Source organism: Stomoxys calcitrans, chromosome 1 (assembly GCF_963082655.1).
Source record: "Stomoxys calcitrans chromosome 1, idStoCalc2.1, whole genome shotgun sequence".
Classification (NCBI taxonomy): domain Eukaryota; kingdom Metazoa; phylum Arthropoda; class Insecta; order Diptera; family Muscidae; genus Stomoxys; species Stomoxys calcitrans.
The window spans coordinates 42,563,268-42,580,488 of record NC_081552.1 but is presented as its reverse complement, the minus strand read 5'-3'; positions in this window follow the sequence as shown (position 1 = coordinate 42,580,488).

The following is a 17,221-nucleotide window of genomic DNA, read 5'->3' as shown; positions in this document are numbered from 1 at the left end:
AAATTTCGGCGAAATCGGACAATAAATGCCTCTTTTATGGGCCCTAAACCTTAAATCGTGAGATCGGTCTATATGGCAGCTATATTCAAATCTAAGCCGATCTGGGCAAAATTGAAGAAGGACGTCGAAGAGCCTAACCAAACTCCCTGTCTCAAATTTCAGCGACATCGGACAATAAATGCGTCTTTTATGGCCCCACAACCTAAAACCTAGATACCGGTCTATATGGCAGCTATATCCAAATCTGGACCGATCTGTGCGATATTGCAGAAGTATGTCAAGGGGCTTAACGTAACTCACTATTCCAAATTTCGGCGACATCGGACAATGAATGAGCATTTTATGGGCCCAAAACCATAAATCAAGAAATCGGTCTATATGGCAACTATATCCAAATCTGAACCGATCTGGACCAAATTGAAGAAATATGTCGAAGGGCCTAACACAACTCACTGTCCCAAATTTCAGCACAATCGGATAATGAACGGGCTTTAAGGGGCCTTACATCATAAATCGGAGGATCGATCTATATGGCAGCTATATCCAAATCTGGACCGATCTGAGCCAAATTATCGAAGGATGTCAACGGGCCTTACACAATTCACTGTCCCGAATTTCATCAAAATAGGATAATAAATGTGGCTTTTGTGGGCCTAAGACCCTAAACCGTAGGACCGGTCTATATGGCAGATATATCCAAATCTGGACCGATCTGGGCGAATTTAACGAAGGAAGTTGAAGGGCCTAAGACAACTCACTCTCCCAAATTTCAGCGAAATCGGATAATAAATGTGGCTTTTGTGGGCCTAAGACCCTAAATCGGAGGATCGGTCTATATGGCAGCTATATCCAAATCTGGACTGATCTGAGCCAAATTGACGGAGGATGTCGAAGGACCCAACGCAACTCACTGTCCCGAATTTCAGCAAAATCGGATAATAAATGTGGCTTTTATGGGCCTAAGACCCTAAATCAGTGGATCGGTCTATATGGGGGCTATATCAAAATATAGTGCGATATAGCCCATCTTCGAACTTAACCTGCTTATGGACAAAAAAAGAATCTGTGCAAAATTTCAGCTCAATATCTCTATTTTTAAAGACTATAGCTTGATTTCAAGGATAATTTCTTCATTCCGTTTGTAACACATCTAAATATTGATCTGAGAGCCAATACAGAAAATATATTCTTGATGGTCTTGAAATTCTAGGTCGACATAGCCCTGTCCGTCCGTCTGTCGGTCTATGGAAAGCACGCTAACTTCGAAGGAATAAAGCTAGGCGCTTCAAATTTTGCACGAATTCTTATAAGTGTGAGTCAGTTGAGATTGTAAATGTAATAAATCGGTCAATGGTTTGATAAAGCACAAATATAATTCGATCCCGCATCATGATTTCTTGAGGGTCTAGAGACACAATTTTAATGCGATTTGAAATTTTGCAAGAGGCGTTTTTTTGATTTCCAACAACTGTGTCAAGAACGCTTCACACACGAAACGTGCGTGAGCTGTTTAAACCAGTGTTGCCAAAAAGATAATAGGTAAAAAGTCATCCTTTATACTGGAGAGTCTTCTGTACCACTTGTAACGCATAAAGCTGTGGCCAAGGATCTATTTTGGGTCCTCTCTTCTTTACTATGTACTGTAATGATCTACCACATGGCAAACAGCATTGCAATATTAGAATGTACGCTGGCGATGTACAAATTTACACATCAGCACCTAAATAAACTTTGACAAAAGTTTTACAATGGTCTACGGCTAATGGCCGTACACTAAACCCAAATAAATCCAAGGAAGTTTGCATTCATAAGAGAAGTACTGCGATACATGAGATTAATTTATATATGGAAAACTTCAAAAATTTAAATCGTTGGCAAAGTGAAAAACCTTGAGATCATTTTTAACGAATAACTGAGTTGGAATGATCATATCAATGCGACTCGTGGAAAGAAACATGTCATGCTGTGAAATCTATGGAACTCACGCTCTTTCGTACCTTTCAGAATGTAACTTGTGAAAACATATCTCACACCCAGATATGTGCGATGCAAACAAGATATATGACATGCCATATAATAAGTATGTCACATGCAGGATTTATACCCTGCACCACTATTCTAGTACAGGGTATTATAACCTAGTGAATTTGTTTGTAACATCCAGAAAGACTCACAATCACTTTCTGATTCGATTTAGCTGCGTCCGTCTGTCTGTCTGTTCGCCTGTCTGTTTATTTGTGTATTAAGTAAAGATCGCAATTTTCTTCCGATCATCTTCAAAATTGGCACAATCTTTTTCTTAGGCCTAGAGACGAAGCCTATCGAAATTGGAAAGAATCGGTTCTGATTTGGATATAGCTCCCATATATACGTTCTTCCGATTCGAACTAAGTAAAGATCGCAATTTTCTTCCGATCATCTTCCAAATTGGCACAATCTTTTTCTTAGGCCTAGAGACGAAGCCTATCGAAATTGGAAAGAATCGGTTCTGATTTGGATATAGCTCCCATATATACGTTCATCCGATTCGTACGAAGTAAAGATCGCAATTTTCTTCCGATCATCGTCAAAATTGGCACAATCTTTTTCTTAGGCCTAGAGACGAAGCCTATCGAAATTGGAAAGAATCGGTTCTGATTTGGATATAGCTCCCATATATACGTTCATCCGATTCGTACGAAGTAAAGATCGCAATTTTCTTCCGATCATCGTCAAAATTGGCACAATCTTTTTCTTAGGCCTAGAGACGAAGCCTATCGAAATTGGAAAGAATCGGTTTTGATTTGGATATAGCTGCCATATATACGTTCATCCGATTCGTACTAAGTAAAGATCGCAATTTTCTTCCGATCATCTTCAAAATTGGCACAATCTTTTTCTTAGGCCTAGGGACGAAGCCTATCGAAATTGGAAAGAATCGGTTCTGATTTGGATATAGCTTCCATATATACGTTCATCCGATTCGAAGTACAATTGCAATTATATCGTCTTTTGTAAACCAACTCTCACGAACCTTTGCACTAGTGATTTTCTTATAAGTTTCGACATTATTGGTGAATTTTCTAGAAATCGATAAAGATTTGAATATAGTTCCCATGTATATAAATAAATTTCTGGCGCATTTATAAACCGATCCTCTCAAAAATTTGCGCAACGATTTACTCTATGGCTCCTACGTCGGATCGTCTTAAAATTCTAAGACGACTTAACGATGTCCGTGTCTGTCTGTTCGTCTGTTGTAATCACTCTACAGCCTTCAAAAATTTAAATATTGAGCTGAAATGTGGCTCAGGTACATATTTTTGGTGCACGCTGGTTAAGTTCTAGAACGGACCATATTTGGATTTAGCTGCTATATAGACCGATCTGCCGTTAAAGGGTTTAATGCCCATAAATACTTTATTTTTTATCAGATTTTGCTGAAATTTTAAACAATAAGTAGTTTAAGGCTTCCAGACATCGGGCCTTAATACGGTTCAGATCGGACTATAATTATATATAGCTGTCATATAGACCGGTCTGCGATAAAGGTTATGAAGCCCATAAAAGCTTTATTTATTACCCGATTTCGCTGAAATGTGAAACAGTGGGTTATTTTAAGCCTCCCGACATCTGACCTCAATATGAAAAAAATTGGAATATATGTAGATATAGCTGCCATATAATAGACCGCTCTCCGGATTGGGGGTCTGAAGCCCATAAAAGCTTTATTATTAAACCGATTTTTCTGAAATTTGAACCATATTCGGGTCCCAAGATAGGACCCAAATATGGTTCAGAACGTACTATATTTAGATATAGCTGCCAAAAGACCGATCTGTCGATAAGGGGTCTAAAGCCCATAAAAGCTCTATTTATTACCCGATTTCGCTAAAATTTGAAACAGTAGGTTATTTTAAGCCTCCCAACCTAAATAGAAATCAAATCGGATTAAATTTACATATCACTGCCATATAGACCGATCTGCCGACAAAGGGTCTTAAGCCCATAAAAGCTTTAGTTTTCAACAGATTTCGCTGAAATTTGAAACAGTGAGTAGCTTTACGCTTTCCAACATCCGACTCAAATTTGATTCAGAAGGGACTGTATTTAGATATAGCTGTCATATAGACCAATATGCCGATATACCCGAGGTGGTGGGTATCCAAAGTTCGGCTCGTCCGAACATTATGCCCTTTTACTTGTTTTGGTTAATGAACTTTTTATTTTGCGGAATTGGAACAAAAATTTTAAATTGTTAAATTAACACGAAATAACCTAAGAGTTAACTTTTGTAAAATCCTTATCGAAAACATATTAGAGAACCGATTTCTAGCAATTTTAAAAGGTTTCTTCTTAAAGTCAAAACAAGTTAAAACGAGCTAAGTTTGGTCGTGCCAAATCTAGTTTACCATCCACCATTGTTCGCATTTGTCAAGTTCTTTGCACAACAAACTCCATAGTTTTTTTTATACCCGACACCATACGATTAGGGGTATATTAATTTAATCATTCCGTTGCAACACATCGAAATATCCATTTCCGACCCCACACATATGTATATTCTGGATCATCGGAAAATTCTCAGACGATTTAACCATGTCCGTGTCTGTCCGTCCGTCCGTTGTAATCACGCCCTGGCATTAAAAAATTGAGACATTGATCTTAAGTTTGGCACAGATTCGTATTTTGCCTATACGTTCTGGTTTAGGGTTTTAAGCTCAAAAGGCGACTTTTATTCTCCGATTTCGCTGAAATATGAGACCACGAGTTGCGCTAGGTACCCAGATAACTGAAAGGAATATGGCCCATACCAGCCATATCCATATCGGATGAGAATTGCACTCTCTAGAGCCTCAAGAAGTTAAGATCCCAGATCAGTTTATATGGCAGTTATATCAGGTTATATACCTATTTGCGCCATACTCATCACAGTTTATGGCAGTCATATCAAAACACCTCATGCAAAATTTTAGCCAAATCGGATGAGAATTGCGCCCTCTAGCGGCTCAATAAGTTAAGATCTAAGATCGGTTTATATGGCACCTATACCAGGTTATGGACCGATTTGGAACATACTTCGCACAAATGTTAAAAACACCACGTGTAAAATTAGAGCCAAATCGGATAAGAATTGCGCCTTCTAAAAACTCAAGAAGTCAAGACCCAAGATCGGTTTATATGTCAGCTATATCAAAACATGGACCGATTTGGCCCACTTACAATCCCAACCGACCTACACTAATAAGAAATATTTGTGCAAAATTTCAAACGGCTAGCTTTAGTTCTACGAAATTTAGTGTGCTTTCGACAGACAGACGGACGGACATGGCTAGATCGACTTGAATGTCATGCCGATCAAGAATATATATACTTTATGGGTCTTAGATGAATATTTCGAGGCAATACTAACAGAATGACGAAATTAGTATACCCCCATCCTATGGTGGAGGGTGTTAAAAACGTGATTAACGGAAACAAGTAAAAGCGTGCTAAGTTCGGCCGGACCGAATCTTACATACCCTCCACCATAAATCGCATTTGTCGAATTCTTCTCCCGGCATCTCTTCTTAGGCAAAAAAGGATATAAGAAAAGATTTGCTCTGCTATTAGAGCGATATCAAGATATGGTCCGGTATAAAATTTCAGCCAATTCGAATAAGAATTGCGCTCTTTGTGAGCTCAAAAAGTAAAATAGAGAGATCGATTTATATGGGAGCTGTATCGGGCTATGGACCGATTCAGACCATAATAAACACGTATGTTGATGGTCATGAAAGAATCCGTCGTACAAAATTTCAGGCAAATCGGATAACAATTGCGACCTTTAGAGGCTCAAGAAGTCAAGATCCCAGATCGGTTTATATGGCAGCTATATCAGGTTATGAACCGATTTGAATCATATTTGGCACAGTTGTTGGATATCATAACAAAATACTACATGCCAAAACTCATTCAAATCGGATAGGAATTGCGCCCTCTAGAAGCTCAATAAGTCAAGTCCCCAGATCTGTTTATATGACAGCTATATCAGGTTATGAACCGATTTGAACCACACTTGGCACAGTTGTTGGATATTATAACAAAACACTTCGTGCAAAAATGCATTCAAATCGGATAAGAATTGCGCACTCTAGAGGCTTAAGGATTCAAGACCCAAGATCGATTTATATGGCAGCTATATCAGGTTATGAACCGATTTGAACCATACTTGGCAATGTTGTTGGATATCATAACAAAACTCGTCGTGCAAAATTTCTTTCTGATCGGGTAAGAATTGCGCACTCTAGAGGCTCAAGAAGTCAAGACCCAAGATCGGTTTATATGGCAGCTATATCAGGTTATGAACCGATTTGAACCATACTTGGCACAGTTGTTGGATATCATAACAATCGGATAAGAAATGCGCACTCTAGAGGCTCAAGAAGTCAAGACCCAAGATCGGTTTATATGGCAGCTATATCAAAACATGGACCGATATGGCCCATTTACAATACCAACCGACCTACACTAATAAGAAGTATTTGTGCAAAATTTCAAGCGGCTAGCTTTACTCCTTCGGAAGTTAGCGTGCTTTCGACAGACAGACGGACGGACGGACTGACGGACGGACGGATGAACGGACAGACGGACGGACGAACGGACAGACGGACGGACATGGCTAAATCGACATAAAATGTCGCGACGATCAAGAATATATATACTTTATAAGGTCTCAGACGAATATTTCGAGTAGTTACAAACAGAATGACGAAATTAGTATACCTCCCATCTTATGGTGGAGGGTATAAAAACTGTTGTAACGGAAACACACCACCGGAACAGAATACTGCTTCGATTAAAACAGTACAGGTAGGATACAGGAGAAAATCAGGATAAGGAAGAGGCCAGAACGGGATACTAGATTAAGACAGGAAACTGGAACATGCAGGACGCAAGATCGAACAGGATATAGAAACACGCTGGATACATAGATGATTATTAGTCGAATGACGTGAAGACTTCTGAGATTCAATATTGTAGTAGCAGAAACAATAGGATGGTCAGTTGGCTTTTTATAGAGCTCGGTTTTAATGTCGTCGTAGAACGAATTGTTTAACAACGAACATAGTATCCGATGGGTTAATAAATGACTTTTTTCATTAAACAGTTTGCAAAGTTTATTAAAAGGATTGTTCTCTTGGTAATTACTTCTAAATATGGGCAATTAAACCTAATTTTATTTATTAAAAAGTGAGAGTTGATATCCCCGTTTATAATCTTCTGCATGAAAACGATACCAACCGTACAACGTCTATGTTCCAAAGTTGGTAAGTCAATCAATTTCAAACAGCTCACGTAGGGCGGAAGATCCAAAGGGCTTCTCCAACCTAATCCCCTTAATGTGAAAATAAAAAATTTTGTTTTAGAACATATTCAACTCTGTCTATATAGCACTGATAACTAGGAGACCATACGATGGAAGCAAACTCGAGCACTGGCCTAACAAGGGAAGTAAACAGACGTTTAGACAAGTATGGATCATTGAACACTTTCGACCATCTTTTGATGAAACCTATCAAGCATCAAACTTCAGCCTGCCATCTAGTAAAAAATTAAACAGATCCACATTATCCAGTTGGTGTCCACTAATAAAATATGACGTTGTCAAGGCAGACCTTCTGTAAAAGGGAATTTTCTTGCATTTACTCAGGTTCAGATACATATGATTCGTATCCCACCAATTTGCGAACCCATTCACATCTCTCTGGAGGACAGCTGAATCAGTGGCAGAAATAATCGGGGAAAATAGCTTAACATCGTCGGCATACATTATAATTCGGCAGGTGCTGATATAGTGCGAATAGAATTGGTACTATATGACTTCCCTGAGGGACCCTAGATGAGGCAAATATAGGTTGGGATAAAATTTGTTTATATACAACTTGTTGAGTCCTATAGGATAAATATGATAAAACCCAGTTCAAAATGGAAGGTGGAAACCCCAATTTGTAAAAACTAAGGCTTTGCTAAAAACAGTGTATATCGCATCAACCTGACACTGTATAGAGAAAGCCTCAAAAATATTGGATGTTGATCTTCCTTTAATAAAACCATGTTAAGACACAAATGTCTCGGAATAACACTAAGTTTTGCTATTCTTTTATTATTTTTCACGTTACCGCTACTTTCTTTCTTATGAAGTTATCCCACTTCTATATTTCCATAGAACAGGAAAACATTCAGAGGATAAAGAGTAGTTGAATAAATCCGTTAAGGGAACAAACAACGAACTTGCCCAGTTCCTTAACACTGCAGATGGGATTCCATCTGGACCAGGATCGAAATCACACTTGCACGTACGAAGTGCTTTCAAGACCTCAACATAAGTCAATCTTATGTTAGATATCGTGTTGAAAGTGTTTATCGCAAGAGGATGTGTGTGTGTCAAGCGATGCATCCCTAATGTAGGTGGTCTCAAAAAAATCGGCGAATAAATTACCAATCTCAGCTGTGTCAGACGATTCAGTACAATGATATTTAGGGGTGTTAGGAAGGCTAGTACATTTCCTTTTGAAATTGAAAAAACTAAAAAATTTCTTAGGGTCGGCATTAAGGTCATCTCTCATGCGATCCGAATATCTACCATAGTAATCGTTACAAACATATATCGGACATTAATATATCTCTAGTAATTTCAGTTATCTCTTTTAAATCTCTTAAAAAGTCTGTTTCTGCAGTTTCTCAGGCTTCTTAATTGTTTGTAAGACCAGGAAGGACCGGAGGTAGAGTCGCTCATACCAGTGATTGGCATGGATAGTGTGAAACATGAACGCAATGTTTCGTAGAAAGAGGACAATCTGGTCGGGATATGTAAATCCAGCGATAAGATAAGATAAGGAATTGCAAAGAATCGAGATGTCTGTGCGCCTGAAATTGTATCCATAACCAGTTATCATCAGATTGCTCTTTAATTGATAAGACGAATTGTCAATATTATTGGACGCCGTAAGTGTATGATGATAGGTATCTTCAGGAGTAATAAAAGGAACCATTTGAGAGATATCAATGTCTAAAGAGTTGGAAAAAATCAGATCCAATAATTTAGACAAGCTTCAGACAAAGTATCAAAAACATCTTCATATGTACCCAAATAAGAAGGAATAAGTGAATTATCTTCTGAATCGGTTGAGCAGCATATACTTGGAATGTTAAAATCGCCAAAAACTAAGAAAACATTATTTGATGACAATCGGCTGGAGATGCCGGCAAAAAGTCCGAGGTGAGCATGGTATACCTCGATGTCGAATTTAGGAGTCGAATATAGGATAACGATAAAATTTGAGACAATGATTTGGTGTAGGCCTTTTGTTGTCCAAACATGGTCCAGATCGGACTACATTTAGGTAAAGCTGTCATATAGCCCGATATGCCGATTTAGGGTCTTAGTCTCATAAATTGCCGTATTTCCCTATTTCGCTGAAATTTAGAACAGTGAGTTGGACTCAATTTCCCATTTTGCCGAACCAAATTTATTCCAGACTAGACCATATTTTGCTATAAATTTTGAATATTTTGCATATAGCTGTCAAATGGAACGATCTGTGATCATAAGCCATAAAGTCTTCATTTATAACCTGATCTCCCTGAAATGTGAAAATGTGACTTGTATAAGGCTTCTCAGTAAATGAACCGAATATGATCGAAATCGGCCTATAAGTGTACATTTTTATAGATACTATGTCTATCTTTCTATTACATAAAAATGAAATTGTTGCGCTTTGTTTGTTTGTCTGTTCCGTATAGACTCAAAAACGGCTGAACCGATTTTCAGATGGTAGAGTTTGGGCCCCTGAAGAAAATAGGGTACTAACTTTTTTGATATCCGAAGGGAGGGCGGACCCTTCCCCATACCACAATTTTCAAAAACGCCATATCTCGGAGATGCTTGCACCGATTTAACCGAAATAGATGCGTACACCGATTCAAGCGAAATTTTGTATGCTATTTTATTGTACCCCAAAAACACGAAATTGGGATAAAATTTTTGGGTTAAATAATCTGGGGGACGCCCCATCCCAAAACCCACCCGGACGGACATGTTTACAGATTGGGACAATATGGATAATGAAAGGTATTTAAGATTAGAGTACGAACTTGGTATTTGGCAGAAAGTGTTCGGGGGGCCCGTCACCCCAAAAACCCCCAACAGGACTCCTTCACCGCTTTGAGCAATATGGGTATCAAATGAAAGGTATTTCAAAGTAGAGTACGAACTTGGTACACAAATTTCACCCAGAGTTTTCGGGGGGTCCTCCACCCACAAAAAACCCCCAACAGGACTCTGTCACCGCTATGGCCAATATGGGTATCAAGTGAAAGGTATTTAGAAGTAGAGTACAAATCTGACATACAAATTTTACCAATTGGGACCATAGGATATCAAATGAAAGGTATTTAAAAGATGAATAAAAATCAGATATAAAAGTTTATTCCTTGGTTACTGAGGCGCCTCCCCAACCCTCAAAACCTCCTAGCAGCTTATTTACCAATTGGGAAAATATGGATATCAAATGAAAGGTGTTTGGAAGTTGAGAACACATCTGTTATAAGAATTTGGTCCAAAGTGTCTACGGGGCCTCCCCAATCCAAAAAAAAATCACCCAAAACGGCATAAATGTTCAACGTCATAAAATGGGTATCGAATAAAAGGTCTTGGGGAATTGACTATGAATCTGGTTTGGGATAGAGTTTGGAACCGGCCCACCTACTAAATACCCTTCAGTCGGACGTGTAACGGGATAATATGTGAATTAAAAAAAAAGTATATGTCAGAAGAGTTCGAATCTAATGTTGATATAAGGATTCAAGAATCCGGGTCACGTTCAACCGTCCTGCCGTTCAGCAGGTCTTGTATATCACGACAATAAAGAATAATAGCATCGGGGGGAGCGGCCCTCTCCTCCCAATAAAAACAACTCGAAACTGTCATGTAGCATGACCGAGAGTGCAATCCCCCTCCCCCTTTCCTACCCAAAAAAAGGAATTAAAAATAATATGTGAAGGTCGATCAAGTTCGAGTAGGACACCAATAAAAGGTCTTTGGTATTAGAGTACACTTTTTACCCTCAAATTAGGATAGACACAGGAGGACCTACGTATCTTTAAAAATGTGGTATCCCAAGTGGTAGATTTGATATATGATTTTGAATGTAGATAACCTAAACAAAACAAAAAAAAACAAGTAAAAGCGTGCGAAGTTCGGCCGGGCCGAATCTTATATACCCTCCACCATGGATCGCATTAGTCGAGTTCTTTTCCCGGCATCTCTTCTTAGGCAAAAAAGTTGCTCTGCTAATAAAACGATATCAAGATATGGTCCGGTTCGGACCACAATTAAATTATATGTTGGAGACCTGTGTAAAATTTCAGCCAATTCGTATAAGAATTGCGCCCATTGGGGCTCACGAAGTAAAATAGAGAGAACGATTTATATGGGATCTGTATCGGGCTATAGACCGATTCAGACCATAATAAACACGTTTGTTGATGGTCATGAGAGGATCCATCGTACAAAATTTCAGGCATGTCGGATAATAATTGCGACCTCTAGGCGTCAAGAAGTCAAGATCCCAGATCGGTTTATATGGTAGCTATATCAGGTTATGAACCGATGGAACCTTATCTGACACAGTTGTTGAAAGTAAAAATAAAATACGTCATGCAAAATTTTAGCCAAATCGGATAGGAATTGCGCCCTCTAGAAGCTCAAGAAGTCAAATCCCCAGATCTGTTTACATGACAGCTATATCAGGTTATGGACCGATTTCAACCATACTTGGCACAGTTGTTGGATATCATAACGAAATACTTCGTGCAAAAATTCATTCAAATCGGATAAGAATTGTGCCCTCTAGAGGCTCAAGAAGTCAAGACCCAAGATCGGTATATATGGCAGCTATATCCGGTTATGGACCGATTTAAAACATACTTGGCACAATTGTTGGGTATCATAACAAAACACGTCGTGCGAAATTCCATTCTAATCGGATAAGAATTGCGCCCTCTAGAGGCTCAAGAAGTCAAGACCCAAGATCGGTTTATATGGCAGCTATATCAGGTTATGAACCGATTTGAACCATACTTGGCACAGTTGTTGGATATCATAACAAAACACGTCGTTCAAAATTTCATTCCAATCGGATAAGAATTGCGCACTCTAGAGGCTCAAGAAGTCAAGACCCAAGATCGGTTTATATGGCAGCTATATCAAAACATACCAACCGACCTACACTAATAAGAAGTATTTGTGCAAAATTTCAAGCGGCTAGCTTTACTCCTTCGGAAGTTAGCGTGCTTTCGACAGACAGACGGACGGACGGACAGACGGACGGACATGGCTAGATCGATATAAAATATCGCGACGATCAAGAATATATATACTTTATGGGGTCTCAGACGAATATTTCGAGTAGTTACAAACAGAATGACGAAATTAGTATACCCCCCATCTTATGGTGGAGGGTATAAAAATAGTATGTATCGGAACGAGATCCGTTGCCCTGAATATCTTAATAGCCAACTTCAAAATGCTTGACATTATAGGGCCAAGTGTTTCAGGGATGTCTCACCTCATAAACTCCCCCTAAACCATACGTACATATCGACTATAGCAATATGTGGCTCAAATGTGGTTTTTGGGTGTAGAGTATGAATCTATTATCCACTTTCGGGGCCAACTTAATAAAGAGGATCAATCATCCAAACTGTATGGGTGGACCCTCCCCTTACCCTATTTTCAATAACGTCAGATATCGGATATGGGTGGGGCGATTTAAGCTAAATTTAGTTTGTTTATAATAACTCAAAAACAGAAATTTGGTATCCTTATTTAGAGTGGGATATCTAGGGGGACCGCGCCACCTCCAAATCCCGCCACCAGCACCCCCAAACTGGACTTTTTTCCTGCTCGTGTCAGTGTAGGACTTAGATAAAATAAGAGAGTGAAAGAGAGCAGCGGAGCGAGCCCTGTCCAGCTAGTAGGATAATAAATAAATCCATTGTGGTGGGTATCCATAGTCCAACATGCGTTTTTACTTGTTGTTTATTATGAATTTGGTTAGGAATTGCTTACGGTATATGCCAAAGAAGAAGAAGGTAGATCAGTTTATTTGATACAGACGGCGCTCAAGAATATCAGATTTGAAAATAGCTTGATGTTATAAATGTAATGACAAAATTAGTATATCACTTGCCCTATGGCAATGTGTATATGAAGAAAATTGAAAAAAAGTCAATTTAAATCCAAAGGAGCGGGATCGCAGAAAGGAGCAGAGCGGATCGAAAAATAAAATTGACAGAGGGAAGCGAAGCGAAAAAAAGGTACCCGCTCCCGATCCTTGGTTAAATTGCAAATATTGCCCTTGAACATTCCACTAAGGAACAGAGGCAAACTTTTCATAAATCAGTGAGTGCAGTCCGATTCAAGTTTAAGCTCAATAATAAGGGGCCTCCTTCTTATAGCCGAGTGCGAACGCCATGCCGCAGTGAGACACCTCTTTGGAGAGAAGTTTTTAAATGGCATAGTACCTCACAAATGTTGCCAGCAGTAGGAGGGGAAAGCCACAGCTGACATTTTTATACCCTCCACCATAAGATGGGGGGTATACTAATTTCGTCATTCTGATTGTAACTACTAGAAATATTCGCGTGAGACCCTATAAAGTATATATATTCTTGATCGTCGTGAAATTTTATGTCGATCTAGCCATGTCCGTCCGTCTGTCCGTCCGTCCGTCCGTACGTCTGTCGAAAGCACGCTAAATTCCGAAGGAGTAAAGCTAGCCGCTTGAAATTTTGCACAAATACTTCTTATTAGTGTAGGTCGGTTGGTATTGTAAATGGGCCATATCGGTCCATGTTTTGATATAGCTGCCATATAAACCGATCTTGGGTCTTGACTTCTTGAGCCTCTAGAGTACGCAATTCTTATCCGATTGGAATGAAATTTTGCACGATGTTTTTTTTATGATATCTAACGACTGTACGGAATGGTTCAAATCGGTTTATAACCTGATATAGCTGCCATATAAACCGATCTTGGGTCTTGACTTCTTGAGCCTCTAGAGTGCGCAATTCTTATCCGATTGGAATGAATTTTGGCACGTAGTATTTTTTATGATATCTAACGACTGTACGGAATGGTTCAAATCGGTTTATAACCTGATATAGCTGCCATATAAACCGATCTTGGGTCTTGACTTCTTGAGCCTCTAGAGTGCGCAATTCTTATCCGATTGGAATGAATTTTGGCACGTAGTATTTTGTTATGATATCCAACAACTGTGCCAAGTATGGTTCAAATCGGTCCATAACCTTATATAGCTGTCATATAAACCGATCTTGGGCCTTGACTTCTTGAACCTCTAGAGGGCGCAAATTTTATCCGATTGGAATAAAATTTTGCACGACGTGTTTTGTTATGATATCCAACAACTGTGCCAAGTATGGTTCAAATCGGTCCTTAACCTGATATAGCTGCCATATCAACCGATCTTGGGTCTTGACTTCTTGAGCCTCTAGAGTGCGCAATTCTTATCCGATTTGAATGAAATTTTGCACGAAGTGTTTCGCTACGATATCCAATAACTGTGCCAAGTATGCTTTACATCGGTCCATAGCCTGATATAGCTGCAATATAACCGATCTTGGGTCTTGACTTCTTGAGCCTCTAGAGTGCGCAATTCTTACCCAATTGGGATTAAGTTTTGCACGAAGTGTTTTGTTATGATATCCAACAACTGTGCCAAGTATTGTTCACATCGGTCCATAACCTGATATACCTGCCATATAAACCGATCTTGGGTCTTGACTTCTTGAGCCTCTAGAGTGCGCAATTCTCATCCGATTTGAATGAAATTTTGCACGACGTGTTTTGTTATGATATCAGCCAACTGTGCCAAGTGTGGTTCAAATCGGTCCATAACCTGATATAGCTGCCATATAAACCGATCTTGGGTCTTGACTTCTTGAGCCTCTAGAGGGCGCAATTCTCATCCGACTAGACTGAAATTTGGCACATAGAGTTTTAGTATCACTTCTAACAACTGTGCTAAGTATGGTACAATTCGGGCCATTACCTGGTATAGCTGTCATATAAACCGATCTTGGGTCTTGACTTCTTGAGCCTCTAGAGTGCGCAATTCTTATCCGATTAGAATGAAATTTTGTACCACGTGTTTTGTTATGAAATCGGTCCATAACCTGATGTAGCTGCCATATAAACCGACCTTGGGTCTTGACTTCTTGGGCCTCTAGAGAGCGCAATTCTTATCCGATTTGCCTGAAATTTTGTACGACGGATCCTCTCATGACCATCAACATACGTGTTTATTATGGTCTGAATCGGTCTATAGCCCGATACAGCTCCCATATAAATCGATCTCTCTATTTTACTTTTTGAGCCCCCAAAGGGCGCAATTCTTATTCGAATTGGCTGACATTTTATACAGGTCTCCAACATATAATTTAATTGTGGTCTAAACCGGATGATATCTTGTTATCGCTCTAATAGCAGATTTTTCTTTCTTTCTTTTCTTATATCATTTTTTGCCTAAGAAGAGATGCCGGGAAAAGAACTGACAAATGCGCTCCACGGTGGAGGGTATATAAGATTCGGCCCGGCCGAACTTAGCACGCTTTTACTTGTTGTTGATGTTTTCGCCAGTATGCGAACCCATGCGTTCAGCGTCTTAGGCGGACATCCTAACCTCTCCGCTACGGTGGTCCCCTGTTTAAATTATTAGTGTTTAAATCCTTTTATATCTGTATTAAAATGGTATAAATAACAGCAATGATCCTAGTACTTAATTGTTAAGATATAAATCTTGTTGTACATTAGGATTATTCCTAAAAAAAATAATAAAAACAAATAAATAATATATAGCCCTAATTGATGCCACTTAGACAGATCTCCAGATATATGGTCTTACAGCAATAACTGGCGCATTTATTTACAGATTTCTTTGAAATTTGTAACAGTGAGTTGTATTGAGCCTCTCAATATCCGAACCGAATATGGTCCAGTGGGACCATGACGATTTAGGGTCTTGGGGAGTTATAATTAAAAACGATATTCAATTAATCTATGGTGGTGGGAAAGCAAAGTTCGTCAGAGCCGAACTTAATACATTTTTACTTGTTTCGCTTTAAATTGGTCGATATACAATGAAAACAATGAACCTTCGCGTTACTGTTCATAGATCAAAGCAGTTATAAAGGGTGATTTTTTTGAGGTTAGGATTTTCATGCATTAGTATTTGACAGATCACGTGGGATTTCAGACATGGTGTCAAAGAGAAAGATGCTCAGTATGCTTTGACATTTCATCATGAATAGACTTACTAACGAGCAACGCTTGCAAATCATTGAATTTTATTACCAAAATCAGTGTTCGGTTCGAAATGTGTTCAAATTTTGACAAATTTTGTTCAGCGATGAGGCTCATTTCTGGTTGAATGGCTACGTAAATAAGCAAAATTGCCGCATTTGGAGTGAAGAGCAACCAGAAGCCGTTCAAGAACTGCCCATGCATCCCGAAAAATGCACTGTTTGGTGTGGTTTGTACGCTGGTGGAATCATTGGACCGTATTTTTTCAAAGATGCTGTTGGACGCAACGTTACGGTGAATGAACACATTTCGAACCGAACACTGAATTTGGTAATAAAATTCAATGATTTGCAAGCGTTGCTCGTTAGTAAGTCTATTCATGATGAAATGTCAAAGCATACTGAGCATCTTTCTCTTTGACACCATGTCTGAAATCCCACGTGATCTGTCAAATACTAATGCATGAAAATCCTAACCTCAAAAAAATCACCCTTTATAAACCATAGATGGATGGCTGGGTAGCAAACATGAACGAATTGATATCAAAAAGAGAAATAATGTTAAAACTCCATTTGTTTCAGTTTTCTTTTATGTTCGTTAAGGAAAAGATGCGTTGCCAAAAATAAAGTAGGCAGTATAAGGCTCTTTTATTCAATTTAGCTCAAGGATATGTACATGTCGACATATACATGCATACATGTGCCAAGAGCATATATTTATACAGACATATACATGTATGGATGTACATAGATTTACATAAAGCATGGTGTTCCTAGATTTATCCATCTGTTGGACTAACTGCTACTCTGACCATTTGTCGTCTTTCTGTGTATCACTCTATTGGTGTGTGTTTTGTTGTTGTTTTATATTGAA